The sequence below is a fragment of the Saimiri boliviensis genome, chromosome 12 (assembly GCF_048565385.1).
Source record: "Saimiri boliviensis isolate mSaiBol1 chromosome 12, mSaiBol1.pri, whole genome shotgun sequence".
NCBI classification, from domain to species: Eukaryota; Metazoa; Chordata; class Mammalia; order Primates; family Cebidae; genus Saimiri; species Saimiri boliviensis.
Window position 1 is genome coordinate 94,782,866 of NC_133460.1, and position 23,479 is coordinate 94,806,344.

The 23,479-nt window shown below is 35.7% G+C and overlaps 1 protein-coding gene and 1 long non-coding RNA gene across 7 annotated transcripts in view; both read left to right on the top strand.

Moving 5' to 3' along the window:
* MXI1 (MAX interactor 1, dimerization protein) overlaps positions 1-23,479 on the top strand; it is a 76,976-nt gene that overhangs the window by 37,711 nt on the left and 15,786 nt on the right. The window lies entirely within an intron of this gene.
* On the top strand, positions 365-23,023 carry LOC141580647 (uncharacterized). The gene is made up of 2 exons (XR_012512933.1): positions 365-9,196; positions 10,410-23,023. It is a non-coding gene; the product is annotated as an uncharacterized LOC141580647 (long non-coding RNA).

Consider the following 23,479-nt stretch of genomic DNA (forward strand, 5'->3'; position numbering starts at 1 on the left):
AATATAAGAATTGTAGGAGTAAAATATTCTCCTTTTGTTATAGAGATTAGATTAATCTCTCTCTGCCAGGCATGGTGGCTCATGCTTGTAATCCCAACACTTCTGAAGGCCCAGGTGGGAGGATTGCTTGAAGCAAAGGATTCAAGACCAGCCCAGGCAGCAAAGTGAGACGCCCTCCATCTCTACAAAAAAAAAAAAAAAAAAAATTTGGCTGGGTGTGGTGGCATGCAGTCCCAGCTACTCTGGAGGCTAAGGTCAGAGGATCACTTGAGCCCATGAGTTCCAAGGTTGCAGTGAGCCATGATCATGCCACTGTACTCCAGCCTGTGTAATAGAGAGAGACCCTGTCTTAAAAAAAAAAAAATTAAAAATTTTATTTATTTTTATATTTTTGAGACAGAGGTTTGCTCTGTTGCCAGGCTGGAGTGCAGTGGCATGATCTTGGCTCACCGCAACCTCTGCGTCCCAGGTTCAGGCAATTCTCCTGCCTCAGCCTCCCGAGTAGCTGGGACTACAGGCGCTTACCACCATGCCCAGCCAATTTTTTTGTATTTTAGTAGAGCTGGAGTTTCACCATGTTGGCCAGTATGATCTCGATCTCTTGCCCTTGTGATCCGCTTGCCTTAGCCTCCCAAAATGCTGGGATTACAGGCGTGAGCCGCCACATCCAGCCGAGAGAGATTAAATGAATAACAAACTGAAATCATATGCACCAGCTGTTTTTGACAAGTAAGATTTCATGCATGACCTTCAACTTTTTGTCAGCCCTTTAACGAAAAATAGATTGGCTAGCCTAACTGCCTCACTGAAAATAAGTTTAAATGTCAAATCCCCTGGAAAAGGCTTAGCATAGTCTTTTAGGCACACTCAGTGGCTTTTACTACTTTGTTTGCACAATGCTATATTCATGTCTCCTGTTGTAAGACTGAATAGGTAGCATTGTAATTATTTGTTCATGTGTCTCTTTTTGCCAAATGACTATGCCCCAGATGCAGAGATTCCGTCTTGCTCAATTTTGTATCCTCAATGCCTAGCATTTGATGTGTGAACAGGAGACAATGGCTTTAATACTGAGTGAAGGATAAAACTGGAGCTCAAAGTTGAGTGGTCTAGTCAAAGACGTTTTGCTAATTAGTGGTAGAAACTCCTTCATTTTAAAGAATCTCTTGTTTTGCCTTTGATTTCTGGTTTATTAAAGACCTGGATGGATGTAGGTAGGACATACCTGGCTCTTTTAAACATTATAAAGAAGACTAAGAAATGACAGTTCTGAGGATCCTAAAAATAAAACCTTAAACTGAAGTTTACTTACTCTAAATTAGATCATAGAGTATATTTTGGGCCCATGGGTAAATATTGATAAACATGTGGCTTTTATAATTATTTCATTTGAATGTGGTCCGTGGGGGACCCTCATTGGAAACCTCACAAACACGATTAACACCGGAGTAGAGACTCTTTTTAGTAACTATTTGGTATGGATCTTTAAAAATATTTGATTCAATTTTGTTGAATGCATTTTGCAGATTATTTTGAGTTACTGATAACCTTTTTAAAACCCCTTACAGACGATACATGCACACCCATAGTATTACTTTGGTATGCCATGTAAGGTGTTTAATCTAGCATCTAGCTGTGGCACAAGTATAACACATGTAGTTTTTATTACCTGGGCTGTGTACCATCTCCAATAAAGGTAGTTTGTTCCTATTTTATTTACTTACATATAAGACTTTAAGACTGGTTTCTTACCCTACCTTACTTCTGTTAAGGCATGATTTCCTCATCCTCTTCTAATAATAGCCTTGGAAGTGCTAATAGATATTCCTTATTAGCCCAAAGGACTGATAGACATTGTTTATTTCTCAAATTATTTCTTCCCTTTTCTCTTTACTCCTTTTTCTCCCTTCCTCTCTCTATTCCCTGAGTCTTCATTGAAAAATGATATAGAATTAACTTTTCCAAGATATATTTGTTTTTAAAAGGAATTTTTATCAATAAAAATAAAACTCAATTTTAGAATAATAATCTGTACCCCACTTCTGGAAAGTTACCAGTGGTGGTCTGGCAAAAAACAAAAATACTGGTAGACATAGGATAGGGGAAGTGTTTTAGCAAGAAGGTGGTACAGGAATATTTTAAAAATCTAAGCCTATATTGTTTTTACGTCTTAAGGCTCCCATCTAGTTCTGTTTAATAGTCCTTTTTACCAAGGCCTCTTTTTTATTTGATGTGTTAAAGAAAGAAAACTTAATCTAGCTTTGCCATCCTTTAAAATAAATAGAATTTTGGCTTTACCTTTGATGTACTTTTGAGTGTGATGTTATATGAAGACAGTAACTCACTATCAAAAGATCAGTTTAGTTTTGTCTTCATTCTGAAAAGATATTCCTGAAGTAATTAATATTCTTTAAAATTTGCCACTTTATATAACATAATCATGTCAGAAATTGCTTTTTTCCTTTTTAGCGTGGTTCTGAAATCTTGGATATAAGCTGCTCTGAGTTAGTATTTTTTTATTGGAGCAAATGCAGTGAAATTTGGAGTGGGTTATTTTTAATTGCTGGTGAATGGCTAAGTAATTCCAGATAGCTATCTCAAACAAAGCCCTAAGATTGTTGAAGCCCTGGCATTTGGCCTTGAGATGATAGCCACCAAATGTTGAGGTTTATATGACCAGATCTCAGAGGGAAACCTAGTGGTGGAGATCGGGTTTTGCCAGGCCCAGAGTAGTTTGTTTTGATTCACAATTATCCCAGGATTCCTATAGCCCACTGGGGAGCTCTAGGTAGTTTCAGGACTGATAGAAAAATTCAGATTTTTTCTTGGATAAATCTTGGGAGCTGATTTCTGGCTAAATACGTGTTTGTTATCCTGAGTCTGCTGTAGGTGGTTCAGAGCATTTGTTACCTGTGTACCAACCCTACCCCGCTAGGGCCACAACAGGTCATAATAGGCCTAGCAGATGGAGGGGGAAGTGAAGTACTTCAGATGTTCTGCATTCCTCAGGATCCTGTGTGAATCATCTTGCGGTAAACTTAATGAGACTTTGAGATTAAAGAATTAAGAATTTACTTTGCCCATTGGCTTATCTTACAAGTTGGGTCCTTTGCCAGAGAAGGCAGTATCAATACAGTATCAGTATAGATTTTAGATTGCCTCATTGTTTTTTCATTTTCTTAATTCAATTTGCTGATGATGTTTTAGAAAGAATCAACAACTTTGACCAGGCGTGGTGCCTCATGCCTGTAATCCCAGCACTTTGGGAGGCCAAGGTAAGCAGATTGCTTGAGGCCAGGAGTTCAAGAGCCATCCAACGAGGCGAAATCCCATCTACTAAAAATACAAAAATTAGCTGGACACGGTGGCACATCCCAGTATCCCAGCTTCTTGGGAGGCTGAGGTACAAGAATTGCTTGAACCTCAAACCTGGGAATTTCAGTGAGCCAAAGTTGAGCCACTGCATTCCAGCCTGGGCAACAGAGCAAGACTCTGTCTTTAAAAAAAAAAAAAAAGAAGAAGAATCAACAACTTTTAACAGGACTCTGATGGTCAAGAACCTTAGTACTGACTACAGGAGAGGCCATTTAACCTTAAATAGCTTTTTGTTCCATCAAAACAAAAAGGCTTATCCTTACTACAACTTTGGCAAAGCTAAAAGAGGCGAAAGAACACTGGACCAATGATGTTTTCCTAGGCAGAGCAGAAGTGACTAGGCATTTATTAACAAAAGAGAAGCTGTCTAGTGAATGGTAGTAGGTGTTCTCCATGTAGGGACTTTCACATACCTCTGAGGGAAAAATGAAAATTAGCATTTATAGAGTTCTTACTGTGTTCCTCCACTATGCAAGGCTGTTAGATAATTCTGTAAGGTAGAAAGGCAGAAAGTTTGAGTCAAAGTGTCAAAAATTGGCCATTATATCATCACAGCTACAATTTGAAACAAGATGGATATGAACACAAAACAGTTCTAATCATGATTATTTTTGATCATGAATATGAGACTTATGGTTAATATCAGTCTTTTTCTTCAGCAACGATTAATACTGTGTGTAGCATCATGATAGATTAAATGAAGTATAAGATATCCTATTCTATTCTTAAGGTTAAGGTCATTGAAGTTTGGTATTTACATTTGATCTGTCGGTATCATGATATAGTTAAATGACCAGCAAATGTCTGGAAAGATAAACTAATAGTATTTTTCATACTGAAAATTGAAACTCACTAGTGGTCTATGTGATCATTTAGTGAGTCATTTTGAAAAAGAAATAGAAGAAAATACCGAAGTGCTGCACTGCATGAAGTAAATATGGAATTGTGAAACTTGTGTATACTGGATCATGATATAAAATACTATGGGTCATAGTCAAAACTTACTACTCTGGGTAATTAAGGAGAATGTATACTGAGCCGTGAAGAAGAGAGAGAATTTGAATATAAGAAAAGAATAAGGAAAGCAGTCAATGTGAGTAGAACTGTGGAAGCAGAAAGGTAGCATCATAAGCTATGTTCAGGAAGGAGTGAGTAGACCATATTGAGTTAAATAGTAGAGTCTATCAGATTAGTAGTGGAAGATGAGGCTGGAAAGGTGGGTTGGAATTGGACTGTGGAATGTTACTGAATGTCAAGGAATTTGGATTTTATTTTATTGGCAGTGGTGAAGTTTTGAGGCTTTTGAAGCAAAGAGATTGGCATGTAGAAACCCTTTTAAAAAGTGCAATTTAGCTGTAGAAGCAGGAAGACTAGGTTGAATGCTTTTGAAGTAGTCCATACAGTAAAAAGAATTGGGAACAGAAAGGAAAACAAAGGTCTAAGAAACACTGTAAAGAAAAAGTATTATTTTCTGTTAATTGCTACTACAAATATCTCCTTACATTTCATTCTTCACATAGCTGTAAAAGGGATCTTCTCTCAGTGCCTTTACTGCAGCAAGGAAAAAAAGTGATCTTCTCAAAGAATATATCAAATTGAGTCATTTCTCTGTTTACAATCCTTCACTGGCTTCTCACTACAATTAGATAAAATCTGTGGCCTACAAAGAGTACCACTTTATCCCATATCTCCTGTAGCCCTGCTGACATTGCTTCCTTTCTTTTCCTTAAACACAGAATGCTCATTTCCATCTTACAGCTTTTGCACTTGCTGTTCCTTCTGTTTGGAAAGCCCTTGCTATAGGTCTTTATCATTATTTAGTTCTCAACTCTCAGGTCATCTGCTTAGAGAATGATATTCACCCCCTGGTCATACTCTTATCACATTACTTTTTATGTCACCTTAACATTTATATCTGTTGGAATTATTGATTCATTTATGCTGTCTGACTTCTTTCACTAAAATATGTTTCAAGAAGGCAGGGACTTTGTCTTATTTACCCTAGCACATAGCACCCATTTAGTAAAAATTCATTGAATGAAAAATGATATGTGATAGTAGATTTATAATCAATCTATTACTACATTATAATGACTTCAGTGAAAAGTGATGAAGATATACTCTTGAGAGAGTTCAGTAGACATATAATAAAAGGATTTTATAATAGGCAAATAGAAAATTTAATGAATTCTTAAAATGTACATAAATTATATGAGAAAATTTGATCAGTGAGAACATCTTAAAGGATTTTTACCATGCCATAGTTTATCCTACTTTTTTAGAAGTGTATGGACTGTTTTAGTCCTTTAAGATATCATACAGTACACTAAGATAAGGATAGGTAATTTCGTGAAGGAGAACAGTTTATCTGATGGAGTTTATGTTCTCCTTGTGAGATCTTTATTCCTTTCTCATCCTATGACTTGAAAATGGTAAGCATTTTTACAAGGAAAAGATTTATTTATACTTGTAGACAAGAATACCATAAAAAATTTCAAATTCTTCATGTTAGAATGTTTGATGCATTAATTCTGTTTATTCCAATTGTTTGGATACCATAATGTAGCATTTTTAATTTTTTTCTGTACTGTGTATCATGTCCCCATATTACATGGATATTTTGACAGAGTGATGATTTTGGTCTGCCTTGTATTAGAACAAAATGTAAGAGTAAATCTTTATGACTGTGGGCTAGGCAGTGTTCTCTTGGTACATCATCTGACTAATTTAGGATTCCTTGGCAGGAAGAACATATCTGAAATGGTTTTCACTGCCTGTTTTGTGTGCTTTTAAGATACTTGTTTAAAAGAAGATACTTTTTTTACACAGTGTGCACATTCTAGAAAAAAATGTACACTTGTTAGGAGGAAAGAAACAACATTGGCTTGGCAGAACTTTCTTTAAAACTCTTCACTAATAGTACTTAAAGGATATTTGCTTGGATTAAAGCCAAGTTGCAGGGTTATGGAAATCAAACTTTTATTGTAGGTTTGAAATTAACCTATACATTCAGCTGGATTAAAAGTCTGCAGTTTTAGATTGGGTCCTGTAATTCTAGAAAGTTTAGTCAAAATCCCTCTTTAGCCTTGGTTTTTACTAAGATTCAAAGAGTGTTAGTATGTCAATATAAAAATACCTTAGAGTAACTTTCTCAACCTGATAAATAGCATTTTTGACAAACTCACAGCTTATAGCACTTGTAATAGTGAAAAACTGAATGCTTTCCCCCTGTGATCAGAAATAAGGATGTCAGCTTTCATGACTTAATAATCAGCATTGTACTAGAGATTCTATCTAGGCAATTAGATAAGAAAAAGAAATAAAAGGCATCCAGATGGGAAAGAAAGAAGGAAAACTATTTCTGTTTGCATATATCATCATCTTATGTACAGGTATACTTTGTTTATTGCATTTTGCAGATACTGCATTTTTTAGCAATTGAAGGTTTGTGGCAACTCTGTGTCAAGCAAGTCCGTCATCAGATTTCCAACAGCCTATGTTCACTTCATGTTTCTGTGTTGTATTTTGATAATTCTTGCAATATTTTAAACTTTATTATTATAATTTTATATGTTATGGTGATCTGTGGATCTGTAATCTTTGATGTTAGTATTGTAATTGTTTTAGGGTATCACAAGTCATGCCCACATAACTTAATAAATGTTGTGTGTGTTCTGATGGCTTCACTGACCTGCTGTTGCCCAATCTCTCTCCCTCTTGTGGGACCTCCCTATTCCCTGAGACACAGCAATACTAAAATTAGGCCAATTAATAACCCTACAATGGCCACTAAGTGTTCAAGTGAAATGAAGAGTCACATGTATTTCACTTTAAATTTAAAGCTAGAAATGGTTAAGCTTAGTGAGGAAGGCATGTCAAAAATCAGGCTGGACTGAAAGCTAGATCTCTTGTGCCAAATGGCCAAGTTGTGAATGCAAAGAAAAAGTTCTTGAAGGGAATTAAAAGTGCTACTCTAGTGAACATACAAGTGTGAAAATGAAACAGCCTTATGGGTGATATGGAGAAACTTCTAGTAGTCTGGATAGAAACCAGCCAGAACATTCCATTAAGCCAAAGCCTAATCCAGAGCAAGGCCCTAACTCGATTCAATTCTGATGGCTAAGAGAGGTGAGGAAGTTGCAGAAGAAAAGTTGGAAGCTAGCAGAGTTTGGTTCATGAGGTTTAAGAAAAGAAGTCATCTAACAAAAATATAAAGTGAAGCAACAGTTGCTAAGGTAGAAGCTGTAGCAAGTTATTGCAATCTAGCTAAAATAATCAGTGAAGGTGGAACAGATTTTCAGAGTAGATGAAACCACTATCAATTGGAAAAAGATGCCATCCAAGGACTTTCATAGCTGGAGCAGAAGTCATGGAGAAGAGAAGTCAATGCTTGGCTTCAAAGCTTCAAAGGCTGGGCTGACTGTATTAATAGGGGCTGATGGGCTAATGCAGCTGGTGACTTTAAGTTGAAGCCAGTGCTCATTTACCGTTCTGAAAATTCTAGGCCCTTAAGAATGATGCTAAATCTTCTCTGCCTGTGCTCCATAAATGGAACAATAAAGTCTGAATGAATGGCAGCATATTGTTTATAGCATAGCTTACTATTTTAAACCTGCTGAGACCTCAGAAAAATTTTTAAAAAAGATTATTGACCATTGACAATACACCTGGTTACCCAGGAGCTCTGATGGAGATGTACAAGGATATTAATGTTATTTTTATCTATGCTAACACAGCATCCATTCTGCAGCCCATTGGACCAAGGTGTAATTTTAACTTTCAAGTCTTATTATTTCAGAAATATATTTCATAAGACTGTATCTGCCATAGGTAGTGAATCTTCTGATGGACTGGGCAAAGTAAGATGAAAATAATTACATGTACAATAGCATCCAAAAGAATAAAATACCTAGGAATAAATTTAACCAATAAGATGAAAGATTTGTACACTGAAAACTATTAATGCAAAATATTTTTGAAATAAATTAAGGAAGATCTAAATAGATGAAAAGAAATCTCACGCTCATGGATTGGAAGACTTAATATTGTTAAGATGGCCATACTCTCCAGATTGATTTACAGATTCAGTGCAAGGCCTATGGAAGTTCTAGTTTCCTTTTTTTCCTGAAATTGACAAACTGATCCTATAATTCATATGAAAATGCAAGGTACCCAGAATAACCAAAACAATATTGAAAAGCATGAAGTTGGAGAGCTTGCATTTCCTGATTTCAAATCTCACTATAAAGCTAGAGTAATCAAAGCAGTATGGCACTGACCAAAGAATAGACTTACTGATGAGTGGAATAGAGTTGAGCGTATAGAAAGAATTCCTCACATTTATGGTCAACTAATTTTTAACAAGGATCACAAGACAATTCAATGTCTTTGCAACAAATAGAGCTGACATGACTGGATACCTCCATACAAAATAATGAGGTTGGATCGCTACCTCACACCATACACAAAATTCAAAATGGATCATAGACCTGAATTTAAGAACTAAAGCAATAAAATTCTTGGAATAAAACATAAGTGTAAATCTTTGTGATGTTGCATTAGGCAATAGTTTCTTACATATGACACCAAAAACACAACAACAAAAAAAATAGGTACATTAGAATTTATCAAAGTGAAATACATTTGTGCTTCAAAGGACATCATCTAGAAAGTGAAATAATTTATAGGATGAAAGAATATATTTGCAAAACAAATAATGCATTCAATGAAATAAAAAAGACAAATGATTCATCCAAAAAGGGCAAAGAATCGGAAAAAATATTTCTCCAAATAAGATGTGGAAATGGCCAATATTGGCCAGGTGTGGTGGCTCACGCCTGTAATCCCAGCACTTTGGGAATCCGAGGCGGGTGGATCATGAGATCAGGAGTTCAAGACCAGCCTGGCCAACATGGTGAAACCCCGTCTCTACTGAAAATACAAAAATTAGCTGGGCATGGTGGCAGGTGCCTGTAATCCCAGCTACTTGGGAGGCTGAGGCAGAAGAATTGCTTGAACCTGGGTGGCAGTGGTTGCAGTGGGCCGAGATCATGCCACTGCATTCCAGCCTGGGTGGTAGAGTGAGATTCTGTCTCAAAAAAAAAAAAAAAAAAGAAGAAGAAGAAGAAATGGCCAATATGCATGTGAAATGATTACTATCAGTAGTCATTAGGGAAATGTGAATCAAAACTATAAAATTACCACTCCACAGTTACTGTCCATCCATCTAGGGTTGCTCACCAACTTTGTAGTCATCCATTTATCATACCAGATACCACTGAATGGGGAAAAGGTCTTGAAAAGTCCATTGATTTTGTAGTTTGGCACTTAAAACCTGATAATGTCATCATCAGCTGATGGCACTGCACAGATGTCTCAACACTTTACAATTATGTGGTGCTAGTATGTAATGTGGTATGAGCATTTAATAATGGAGAAAGATTGAGCTCTATTTAGCATATGAAAAGAATATACCTTCCTTTCAGCTGGAACTGCCATCTTCCAGTAATTTGCCAAAATAACAAACATAAAGGGAAAGAGGAGAGGCTCCTGATACATGTTCTTTGGGTTTTTTAGAAAACATGGAATTGTTCCTTTGGCCATAGTCATGGGATTCTACAAGAAAGGCGACACTGTGGACATCAAAGGAATGGGTACTCTTCTAAAAGAAATGTCCACAAATGTTACCATGGCAAAACTGGAAGACTGCAAGCATGATATTAGCATTGTTGTACATGAACAAGTTAAGGGCTGGAATTTTTTTTTTTTTTTTTGAGGTGGAGTCTTACTCTATCAACCAGGCTGGAGTGCAATGGTGTGATCTAAGCTCACTGCAGCCTCCGCCTCCCAGGTTCAGGTGATTCTCCTGCCTCAGCCTCCTGAGTAGCTGAGATTACAGGCACCCACCACCATGCCCAGTGAACTTTTTGTCTTTTTAGTAGAGATGGGGTTTTGACATGTAGGCTAGACTGGTCTCAAACTCCTGACCTCAGGTGATCCACCCGCCTCGGCTTCCCAAAGGGCTGGGATTACAGGTGTGAGCCACTGCAAAGGGCAAGATTCTTGCCAAGAGAATTAACATGTGTATTGAGCATATTTTTTAAGCACTCCAAGAGCTGAAGTAGCTTCCTGAAATGCATGAAGGAAAATGATCAGAAAAATAAGCCAAAGAGAAGGGTATCTGGGTTCAGCTGAAGCACCAGCCTGCTCCATCCAGAGAAACGTACTTTGTAAGAACCAGTGGAAAGATGCCTGAGCTGCTGGAACCTATTCCCTGGGAATTCATGGCATAATAGATGTTAAAACAACAACAACAACAACAACAACAACAACAGAATAAACAAAAAAACCTCTGGACTAGAAACAAAGGGAAGGTATAGGTTTTAAGGACTTTTAATTTACAATGAAATCTAACAAAATTAAGACCAGATGTCGAAAGAATTTACTAGTTTTATCAGTTTCATTTAAGATGTAACAATATAGCCTGATTATATTATGCCTTGAACAACAAAATTAAGAAGTATAGTTGTGGAGGAAAAGAGAAACAACATTGTCAGTGATCAGGAAGTAGCTACTGATCCAGTTTTCTGATCAGGCAAATAAAAATTGTGATTACTTCCCTTTTTTAGTCTAAAGGTAGAAAACTGACACCCATGCTTTTAATTATTGCAAAAGTCCTGAATAAGATAATTACATTCTTTGTACTTTTTTGGACAGTAGGAGTCCAGTTACAGGGCTGAATTATAAAGGGTTAGTGTAGAACACTTAAAAAGTGACTATGTCTTGGAAAGTAGGGGCCACTCATTTAATTGAATTTTCTTACGAAACTCTTAGAAAGTAGGGGACGCTCACTTACTTGAATTTTCTTAGGAACAAGATAAATATGTAAATTAACATCAAAGAGTATGAAGAATAGTATCATTTGTCAGAGAAACATAATTCATATATTTCTTTTGTAAGCAAGTAAATGAATATTTTAACTGTATTCTATAGGGATAGGAATACTGAAAACTATAGATGAACTAAAAACAGTTGTCAGAGGGCAGAGATAGGTACCTGTCAGAGTTAGAATTGAATGTTACGTGAGATAAAAATGAAGTAATGTGCAGGTTTTAGAGAAAAAATAGAGGAAATGTAGTCAGGATAAAATTACACATCTAAAAATGCAGTCTGTGCAGTGAAGTCATTGCAGTTTTGTCTAGATAGATTCACAATGTCTATACTGACCTTTGTCAGAAATAGTTCATTAAGACTAAGCTTTCTACTCCCTGACCTAGGTTACATATACAGCAAGGTGACAGAGGCTGATTCAGAGACGGACTGAATTGTAGGAACCAAGTGTTCTTAGTTCTTCAGCTAGCCAATTACTAAGGTTTAAAGCAATTCTACAACTGATGTGTGGGAAAAGATGAGATCCTTAAGTCTTAAAAAAATAATCAGAAGTATTGTAACCTGAAACTCAGCTTCTAAAATTATACATAGAAATAAATAAGTCAGACCTTGAATAATTGACATGGTATATTCTAGCAAAGTTGTGGTAGCTTTTTATGCAAGTGATTGCAGAGTGTCTAACTTAGTGAATCTGTAACTTGTTTAAGAAAACAATTCTTCTCAAACTATGAATTTGTAATTTTTTAAAAAACATCAGGAAAAGTTTAATGAATAGATTTTCCTGAGGTATTTTAGATAATGCAATATACACAAATTTATTTTATATGCAGCTTTGAGGAATGTGTTGGATTCATAAACTGACTATACCTTTAGTACTGATGCTTGTAATAATTACACAGGAGAATTCTACTAGACTTTAAGGCAATATGTTATTTTTGCCAGATTCTTTTGCTGCATATTGTAAAGAAATTTGTCCATTGTTACTACTGTGATAAATATTGAAAGGTTAATAGTAAGCAAAATTGAAATACCTTTTCTTAAATTAGAATATTATTCATTTAAAGATAATTTCTATTCTGGTACAAATTTTGGCAATTAAAGCATGCCAAGAAGAATATCAGTAAGAAATCTATCGATATTTTTATTAGATGGGCGACTTTGTTAGTGTCTTGCATTTATACTCTAAAAATGTAGAGATTCAGATTGTTTTGATATATTTGAGCTGTTATGAGGAAGAAGATAATTATTTTGTGCTCGCCTATCTTTTTCTACTTACTCTATTAAATAATGTCAATCCCATGACAGTGAAAGCCCCATAAATGTTACTAGTGAAAAACTTGAGGTCTAAACTAGGATTCAGTAATGACAACAGAATTTCCTAATGTGATTACTAGCTAACCAGTTCTTCAAGAAAAATTTGTTTGGAAAATAATCAGCACTATGACAAACACATGACATATTGCTTATACTCACATTTTCTAAATCAAGAAAAGTTGGAGTTTAACTCATAAGTAAATGTCTTCCTTGTTTTGTTGTTATTTTGGAAAAAGCCAGTGGAGAAAGACAGGTTTAGATACTAAACAGGATTTTAGAGTCAAATTGTTAAAAACGATGCCCAGAATCCAACACAGATGGCTTCTTGGGTGATAGGTAATGCATTGACATGAGTATCGTACCAGAAGTCAGAAGACATAATTTTTTCTTTCATTTCTACTACTGATAGGCTGTGAATGTTGTATACGTTATACATCTTCTTGAGGTCTTGCTTTTCTTGGCTTTTAAAGGAGGAAATCTAGATGATCTTTGAAATCCCTGCCTACATGTAAAGTTTTGTACAGTTTTGTGAATTTTTAAGTTCAGTAGTTATTGGCATATTAGAAACTAAGTTGTTACTCTGTTGTTTCTGAAGCATTTTTCCGGATACAGGTATATGTAAATACTTACATGCATATGTAACACTTGAGAGAGAGAGAGACACACACACACACACACACACACACACACACACACGCAAACACACATGACCGGCAGAAAAAAACAGCTTAGAATTTCACTGCATTTAAAATTTGGTACTTTGTAAATATCTAAAGATTATTATAATACATGGTACTGTAGCTATAATGATATGGTTTTAATGAAGTACTTTGATAAGTGATAAATATTTGTATAAGACTAGAATTTGCCCTAAGAAACATATATTTGTGTGTATACTATAAACATATTCCTCAAAGCTGTTTATATACACACAAGCTCATATAGATAGATACAGACACAAATTCTGAAAATTTAAATGCTCATGAACAGATTTATATTTGCTCAGGCTCCAGAAATCTGGTTTTGTGGTTGTAACTGTATTGTATTGTTGTATCTAATCAGTCACTTCAGTAGGCTCCAGTGATCACTGGATGGAGTAGCTGTAGGTCAGTATGTTGGAATATTTCTTCCTTACCATTTAGACAATAAAAGTAGCATTTAAATAATGTCCTCACTGCTTTGATAATCTGCCAAGTTCCATTCCTAATTCTAGGACATGTCTACTGTTTGTTTTTATTTTTTTGCTTCCAGAGTGGCTAAGTGTTGTTGGAAATCAGAGCTGTGCTGACTGAGTCCACTAGATATTTATGCTGTGTTTTAATTGCAGCCTTCTGTAGATTGGCCATTTTCACTTCTCATTGTCCTCCTTTAGCATTTATCATAATGACTATTCAAACAATTTTTTTTAACCACTCCAAGAGAGTGTGAGGCAAAAGCCAAAGCTAGGGGTCATCAAATCATATTCTATTTTACACACAGGACTGGAGTTCCTCTAACATTAGGCAATAGAATTGAATGATCTTTAAGATTTCTTCTAGACTAAAAATTTCTGTGACTTCAAGTACCCAATCCCACTTTTTTACTCTTAAATCTAGTTTTTGAACCAACAGCTAGGACCCATGTCTTCCCATCTCCTAGTCTAAAGGTATTTTTGGTATACTGTTGTGACTCTTCATTTTTCCCTTTGCTGAAAGTGTGGAAGCCTGGTTTGAGCTTTTTCATCTTCTCTTATATTTTCTGCTTGGATAACTTTAGCTCAGATGGACCATATACTCCCCCTGCCTTTGAACTTCAACTCATGTACAGAGAGGCATGAACAAGAATAACGAAGGTGTTTATAATAACAAAAAATTAGAAGTAACCTGAAATTTCTCTTAACAGGGCAATGACTAAATGATACATCCATACCATGTAGCAAGTAAAAAGAATGACGTAGATGTATATATGTGTATGTGGAGAGATTTCCAAGACATATTAAATGAAAATAAGCAAATTGCAAAATAGCATTTCAGTATCTCATTTATGTCAATAACAAAGCAAAATCATATATGGTTGGCTCTTGTATCTGTGGGTTCCACATCCATGGATTCAGACAACCATGGATTGAAAATATTGTGGGAAAAAATTGCATCTATGCTAAACATATACAGACTTTCCCTAACCATTCCCCCTCCCCCGTCCTTATTCCCTAAACAATACAACAGCTATTTACATGCTACTCACATTGTAGTAAGTATTATAAGTAATCTGGAGATGATCTAAGGTATAGAGGAGTATGTACATAGGTTATATGCAAATATTATATCATTTTATATCAGGGACTTGAGCATTTGGAGATTTTGGTATCCCCCATCGATACTGAGAGACGATTGTATTTCTGTATGTACATGTATGTGTATGTAAATGCATCAGAAAAGTTACACCTCAAAAGAGCTGTCAAACTGATACACTTTGTTATTTCTGAGGAAAGGAGTGAGATTCAAGGGGAAACGATCATGTTGATTTTATTGTCACAGTTTCTGTAGTAAGAGTGCATTAATTTGTGAACTTAAAGATTTGAGTCACTTAGTTTACAGTACTTTAAAATAAGATTTTAAGAAAGGAATAGGTATATTGTATTCATACATTTTCATAGATAATAAAGGTGAGAGACACCTTAGAAGATCATCTAATAGAGTATCTGAAAATCTAAGTCCCTCTAAGTAATATACTCTACCAGTCTGGTTAATGACGAAGTCAGGATGAGAACCCAGATTTTCTGATTCACAGACCAGAGTTTTTTACACTGCCTTCAAGGTGCACAGCTAAAATACATAATTTTTCACAAACTGTTACCTAATTATCCAAACTGAGCTCTTTAAATTCCTATCTCAGATTCACTGTTTGTGTCACTTGTATGATTTTTAACCCACACTACTTTTTACTGTTATTTCCTCCCTTTCTAGATCATTTATATTCTTGCTAGAGCATATATATTCCATGAGGAAGAAACTGTAACTTGGTTGTATCTGACACAGTGCCTTGCACTTAATACTTAAGCTGAATTAGTAATGACCATTTCTGTAGCAGGCTCTGCACCTTTCATTAGATTAAGAGAAAAAAATTGACTGCCAGGTCAAATAAATAGCTGAGTTTTTTTTGTTTTTGTTTTTGCTGGTAAAACCTGCCATGTCAAGATAGAAAATATTTTAGGAAGTCACATAGTGAGATATTTGCTACCCTGCAAATATATTCCCTTTCCAAGGAAAATAGTTTTGTTCTCCACTCCTGCTTCAGAGAGAACAGTTTGTCCCCTTAGAATATTCTAGGTAATATGACCCACTTAGGAAATATGTGGTGATTGTGCTTCATAATGGGACCTCTTTTGCTAAAGTTGCACCATGAGAAAATGCCTCTTGAGTGCAATGGTTTTACAGATGAAAGTACATTTTTTCTGTATTTGAATTGGTGCAGCAGACCAAGAAACTCAATTGTGACTTAAAGTTTACTATAATTGGCATAGAAGCTGTGACAGATCTTTTTTCTTGTGAAAACATTTCCTCAGAATTTTTGGAATTCATACAAGTATCTGGCCCTTGATGTGTTGTTACCCTGTTCTGTCTAAATAGCTCTAAATAGCTCAATTTGGCATAGCATCTTATTTTCAGCTTGCTTTTCGAGATATACTCTTTTCTGTGTTTTTCATCTGCAATTGTGTTAATCCTATTTTCCTTATGATTTTTTGTTTATTCTCACAACTGTTTAATTTGACATCGTTTAAAGCCTGTAGAATTATTTACAGAAATGGAATCTTTCATGGAAGTTTCCATGATCTGCTGGAACAGTGATCTTGGACAGAGCCTTAGGAAGACCTATCCTTTTTGGAAAGCTAATGTCTCTCTTAGTTCAGAATTAATAGTTTTAGGAAAATATCTTAGGATATTCTAAATTTCCATACATGCTGCTATAGAGCTTATTATTGAAATGGCCAGTGGGTCCTTGCAGGTGTTGATCTGGAGCCACTTTTCTGTTACTACAATTTAAGAGAGAGAGAGAGAGAGAGAGAGAGAGAGAGAGAGAGAGAGAGTGTGTGTGTGTGTGTGTGTGTGTGTGTGAAAGAGATACATACACATCTTTTTTTTCCCACAAAGGTATATGAGTTACATATGTGTGAGTTCTGAGTTTGACTCATTTGAAAGCTGTGAAGCAATTAGAGATAAGAGGTTATTAAAAAGAAAGTAATGTGTAACTATTTTAGTAAGTTTCAAATATACTGAAACTTGTTCTTGGTCTTGGGCATTTTACTGGATATTTTGAAAATAGTTTTGTTTAGCACATTCTGATTTGCTGTGATTAGAAGGAAATATATTAGTAATTGATTTTTAAATATTCTTGAGATCATAAAATTTTAAATTTCATCCGGATAAAGATTTCTTATGTAGATTAATTTACTCAGGCAAATTCCTATTAACTTTATCATATCATTTTGTAGATATTAACTGGCCTTATAATTTTTGATAAAATCCCATTCATTTAAAATTGTAGTCAACAGTATTTAGTAATAGTTGAATGGAATAGAAAAAAAAATTGATTTTTAAACATTAGCTTGAGGCTAGTGCTGGTTAGTGCTTTATGTTATTATTTTTTTCAATTGGTGCTTGATGGAGAAATGTTTTTTGGAAATGGTATAGAGAGCTGTATTCTACTTCTTTGTAGGATTTTTTGGTTTGGATATGGAAAAGCTGGAGCTCAAACATAGGTTTGAGCTTGGCATCTCCCATTTGCAAAATGGACACATCTTTCTTGGCAAGTGAAGGTTTTGGTAGAGCTCTAAGTACGGAGGAGTTAGATGCTAGGACAGGCCCAGCAGTCATTAGGAATAAACAATAGTTAAAAATTATTAATCTTTTAGCATCAGTTTTACTGTTTTCAATAAAGTACAATTTGGCTCCTGTCTCTGACTCTCTTCCCTTCCTGACCCTTTGAGCTTTTAATGAGATAACAAGAAAATACGTTAAAAATTTATATTTAGGGTTTGTTTCAAACTTTGTTGATGACTTGATCTTGAAAATTTAGGATTTGTTTTGAACTTTCTTTGATTATCAATCTAGGATGACTTATAAGTAATGGGTAATTTTGCTAATGTCTCTTAACAGTCTTATATACCCCCAAGATCATGTTTTCTGACTTGAAATTTTTGGTGGAAATGGGAGTTCATTTGAAGGGGTATAGTTCTGACACTGACGGAGGACTCCTAAAGATAATTACAAATCAACTGACAAGCACTATTAGGCATTAACTGTATGTTAGGTAATGGGGATAGGATAAGAGAAGTAGGAGTCCTGAGTCCTGCTCTGGAGAACTTACAGTCTAGGTAGAAGACAAAAGATATTTTTACAAGCTCCTGTAAGCAGCATGTAATTAAGTGCTAACTTGTATGTGTTTGAGATGGGAGTTGAGGTAAACTCATAGCAGGGGGTTATCATGGGCTGAAGCTAATGTGGATAGCTTAGACATGAGCGGTTATTCCTCTGCATGGTTCTCTCTAGGGGGTTACCATAATTGGTTTTCATCATGTTTTCAGTATGTTTAAAAGGGCTTTCAGGAGAAATAACTACATCTGAATCTTTTTTACAGTATCTTTTAATCATTATAGTTGTCACTTATTCTGAGTTGAAAGTGAACTTGCAGCTTCAGCATGGATAAGGTAGATATAGGCCTGAGAGTACATTTGGAGAATGTGATGCAACCTTCTTATTAATTTATGGTCACTTTCCTGGTATGTCTCTGATGGCAGCTAAAATACAGTGTCATTTTTTAATGGCTGTGTTTTCTGTGAGGGAGTATCTGCAACGGTTCTCCCTCTTGTTGTGGTGGCAGTGTTGGTGAATGCCCAAATGTCTTGTGAAAATAGCCCAAAGCTTCAACTGGGACAGATCAATCTATCATTACCTGAGTAAATAAAGGTAACTGAACATCCAATTCCTTAGCCTTCCATGATCTCTTAGAGGTCCTTCTGATTTGGAATACTACTGAAGATACTAACTTTATTCTAATAGGCTCTATATGATGAAGAGCCTAGTAACTTTGAGATCATGTATTTCCCTTTGTACATTACATTTTATCTGAATGCTTCTCATCCTTTAATAGAGAACCCCAGGCAAGAGGTTTGCATGGGAAATCCTGTGCCTTTTAAAACTTTCTGCCTGCACTAGTGCATCAATCCAAGATTATTGATTTTTAAAAATTGTAACCCATAGCCTGTCTTTTTAAAGCTTCCCTAAAAACTGAGGTTGATAGGAGATTTTATGCCATTACAGAAAATCTATGTTTCATAGAATGCTTTATTTTCTAATACTTTTATCTTGAAGTAACTAGAGGAAAGCTGACCCTTTAAAATCTAAAATTAAGTGAGAAGGATACTGGCTTTCTAATATGGAAGTATAATGGCTAAATTAAGACAAGGGAGAAACCTGGAAATTATGAAAGGGTACACTTAGATTTCTTCATCAAAAATCATAATGACTAAAATGAGGGAGAGTCTATTCCCTTTGAATTTTATAAGAGGAATTTTCAAAATTTTAGAAAGTCTTAATAATAATATGTGATAACTATTTAAGGACTTACTACCCTAATAAGAAAGAAAGAAAATCACACCAAGTTTAGATCAGTTCTTTGATAACATATTGCTATTGGGCTTTAGAAAGGAGATGTTAGGGGTATGTTTCTATAATACTGGTTACTGTCATGGTTTTCCATGCCATCATAGTTTTCCCTGAGCCATCTGTTGGTGTCATTGTTAAAAGTGAACTCTTTGGCATTTGGACCATTGGTGCAACCAAATAGGACATTATTCTTTAGAATTGTAATGTTTGTAGGGTTTTTCCTATCTTGATTCACATTATTCCAGCCTGATTCACAATTATTCCTTTACAGAACAGCTTGAATTCGACAAAGCTGTGAAAAAAATCAGTCTTTTCTAAATAAGGTTCTTTTTTTGATTAGAAATTCCATCTTTGCAGTTAAAACATTTATAAACATAACACAGATAGAACTGATTGACTTTTCAAGATTTTTTTTTTGTAATGGAAAAGGATTTTTCTTAAAGAAGCAATTTGGTGATAGCCCTTAGAATTTCCTTGAAAACAGTTGGAATTTACTGCTAGCATATATTGGGTCAGATGAATGAGGGAACATGGGTTTGCTGGTTTGCAATGTTCAAGAAATATTGGTGTTTTTAGAAGAAAATACAGAATATATGTTGGGTCTTATTTTCCACCATGTCAAGGTATCCTTCACATGACTTTTGTTCTGTGAGATAACATTTGTTGGTGATCCTGAAAGATGTTATCGAACTTTCATTCTGCAGTATCTGAAAGGAAATGTAGCCACGTTTGGAAGACTTAACCTCCATACGCTACTGGCGTCTTTAGTTGGGGTAGTGGTCAGTATGTTCTTGCTGTTGGAATGTACTTAGGCAAGAGAGCCACACAGCCTGCCTGATGAACAGCTAAAATTGTGATTGGCAGTGGTAACAAAATGAACCATGTTCCCCTCAGCCTGCCTCTTCCTTCTTTTCCCAAATCCATGAAACTGTGCAGATTTTTCAGGGCTATTCTCCTGAGCTGTTGATGAAATGAAAATAATAGCACTTGAACTTGCAGCTTTTGTAGCAGTCCTTAGAAAACTGTAATAATATTGAGCTGAGGCTGGAATCATATAAAATAAATACTAGAGCTCTGATTCCTCTCTCATTTAATCTTTTCCTGGGCTTTTCTAGAGGAGAGTCAAACTAAGACTTAGACAAATGTAAATAGAATCAAGTCACACAGTGTAATGTTGCAACCCAGATATAACTTGAACCCAGTCTTTTACTTAATAAAGATGAGGTAACTGTAATTGTTGTTAATCTATCACCTTTCCCTTTTCAGCAGGGTTTTTAAAAATAAAGTAGTTCTTAAGGCATGTTCACTTTTACCTGCCTAAAAGTGCTAATCTGTAAGTGCCCTACTATAACACTGAGAACATTTCTGCCTTATCAGAGGAGAACATGCCCAGGATTGGTGCCAGGTGTTGTGTTATGCTAGGCTGCCTCCAAAAGTTACTCTCAAAAATGACTCTTCAGTTGGGCCCTTTGTGGTTAGAAAAAAAAAGTGACACCATATAATGAAAGAGAGCTCAGAACATTTAAGTAATTTAGAAATAAAAAGACATACCAAAACATTGATTCTCTATTATCATCAGGGACTATGGCGTATTTTTAATTCTGTGTATTCCATTTTTCCAGAGGTTGCAAATGACCTGTAAATGCCTCAGTTATTAGCAACAACACATACACATTGGCCAGCAGTTCCTCTTTGTTACCCTTTTTCTACCATACATTTTATCTCCTCCTCACCAAAAAACAAACTGCATTTTGATTTTGGGAAAATTGTTCTAAAATGGGACTTTAAAAATAATTCCTGGCTGGCTCGACTGGACTGGCAGATGTCCAGCAATGCCAAACCATTTGCCATCTGCCAGTAGTAAGCGTGGTTACCACTTTTAATCATTTAGCTATTTCAGGTTACTCATATTCACTACAAAATAATGAATATTCACCTTCCAGGGCAGATTGTTCCTGTTCCATTTAATAAAATGTCTTTACTACTACATGAATAAATCCCCTTAAAATGAACTATTAAACAAATCACATCTTATTAGTAGGGCCGTTTTTAAAAGGTGCTTTGCTGTTCATTTTATGCTTTTAGATGAACAGCTGTATTACAAAGCAGTCTTTAAATGTCCTATTTTGTGCTATGAAAGATTACCATGTTATTAGAGATCAGTAACAGTATCTCCTCATTACCCTCTTCCATCCTGGACAATAATTTGATATAATGAAACAATTATACTGGGCTCTGGGTAGGAATAGAACTGTGAGAGTTAGACATAAACTTTTGTACAAGAGTAGACTTAATTCTTGTATTTTGTATCTAAAACTAGGTCAGTGTCTTATAGAGCGTTATCACTGTGTCTCAGATCTCACTTGCCAGCACGTAGGAAGTTTGTTTTGGTTTCAAAATGTACTTTACCCCATGGTGGCTGGCAGGGTACAATACTATTGACATCACTGTGTTTCAAATAGAAAATTAACAAGTAGCTACTGTTGGGATTGCAGATTGCCTTCCCAGTCCCTGTGAGAGAATGCTTTTTCTTTTGGACAGCAACACTTCTCAGCCCCTTGGTACCATTAAATCAGCCAATGGGGGCTGCCAGAATAGGGATGAACACCAACAAAAGGCCAAAGAGTAGAAAAACTGTTAATAAGGCAAAAATCTTTAATCAGTTTCCAAATTGATGTGAAAGATAATTAAAAAATATTCTCTCCCATCGATGGCTAAGTTTTGACAGTAGTCCAGGTTCAGAGCCTGAGCTCTCTAGAGAGGAATATCCTTTCCCTCCACCCAAATCCCTGGAGAGTTGCCAAAGGAAAATAAGCTATTTTGTATTTAGAACAAATTGCCACTGTTTTCTGCAGTGATGTAGCCCTATTTCCCAGACTTTGAAACTTGGAATACAGAAAGTTCTTGTGTGACCAAAGAAGAAATATGGTGAATGAGTGATCAAGTTTTTCTTTTTAACTAAATCCATATAAACAGATAAGAGAGAGGAAGTATGCATAGAAATTAAATTTAGCACAGAATGGATGTCAAGTGAGCAATTTCTGTTAAATCACTTTGGAGATTGGGTTTCTTGTGGGAGTTCCAATGAAGAACAAATGCCTCTGGAACAAGATTTAATTATTTTTTTTTCAAATGAGGCTGTCAAAAATAAAGTCTTCTTTAGACATGAATGCAGGATAATTTAAAAATATAGTTGTTTATATGTTCTGCACTATAGTCTTCAACTTAGCAAGCAGTCCATGGATCTTATAAGCCTGTGCATACACTAGTTTCTCATTTATCATGTGGGATTAACAACTGTTGATTTTTTTTCTTCTTTGCATTGTGGAATATTTCTTTTTAGACTTTCCCTTCTCATACCTTGGTCTTCTTAGCTGTCTCTTTTCTATTTTCCTAGTCCTAGGCCCCTATCACTGTAAATACTTTGATAAAGTCATTCTGTTGTAAAAGCTGCAGTTCTTAAACATTTTGCTTCACTATTAAAAAAGGTGTTGGCTGGGTATGGTGGCTCATGCCTTTAATCCCAGCACTTTGGGAGGCCAACTCGGGTGGATCGCCTGAGTTTAGGAGTTCGAAACCACCCTGGGCACCTGCTGAAATCCCTTCTCTACTATGATGCAAAAAAATTACCCAGGTATGGTGGCACCCCCCCTGTAATCCCAGCTGTTTAGGAGGCCAAGGCAGAAGAATCACTTGAGCACAGGAGGTGGAGGTTGCAATGAGCCAAGATTGCACCACTGCACTCCAGCATGGGCAACAGAGTGAAACTCCATCTCAAAAAAAAAAAAAAAAAAAGTGTTGACTCTCATCAAGAGTTAGGTTGGAGACTGCTGGTTACTTTACATGTAGACATCTTTGGTGGTGTGCACCTTAACATTTGCTCGTGACTGCACCATAAAAAAAAATTTGAGTTCTGGCATTCATAAGCAATCTCTCACAAATGCTGGCCTGGCATCTGATAATACTGTTTGGAGGTCTTATTGATATTACCTCGAATTGGGTGAGTTAGAGAGTCCCAAAAACATCCACTAGAAATATTACATCTCTCCTCCTCACTGCTGTGCTAGTCATTCTGTTTATTTGAAAAACAGAAATGACTAAAAATATGGATTCAATCTTAATTGACATACAGTGTAATTAGTATAACATCAAGTATCATCTGAGGAGCGAGTATGGCAAGGATGATCTCTTGGAAGAAACAGTTCGGCTGTAGCCTGAAAATGAGTTAGATGCCCATCAGGTGGACATTTGGGGAG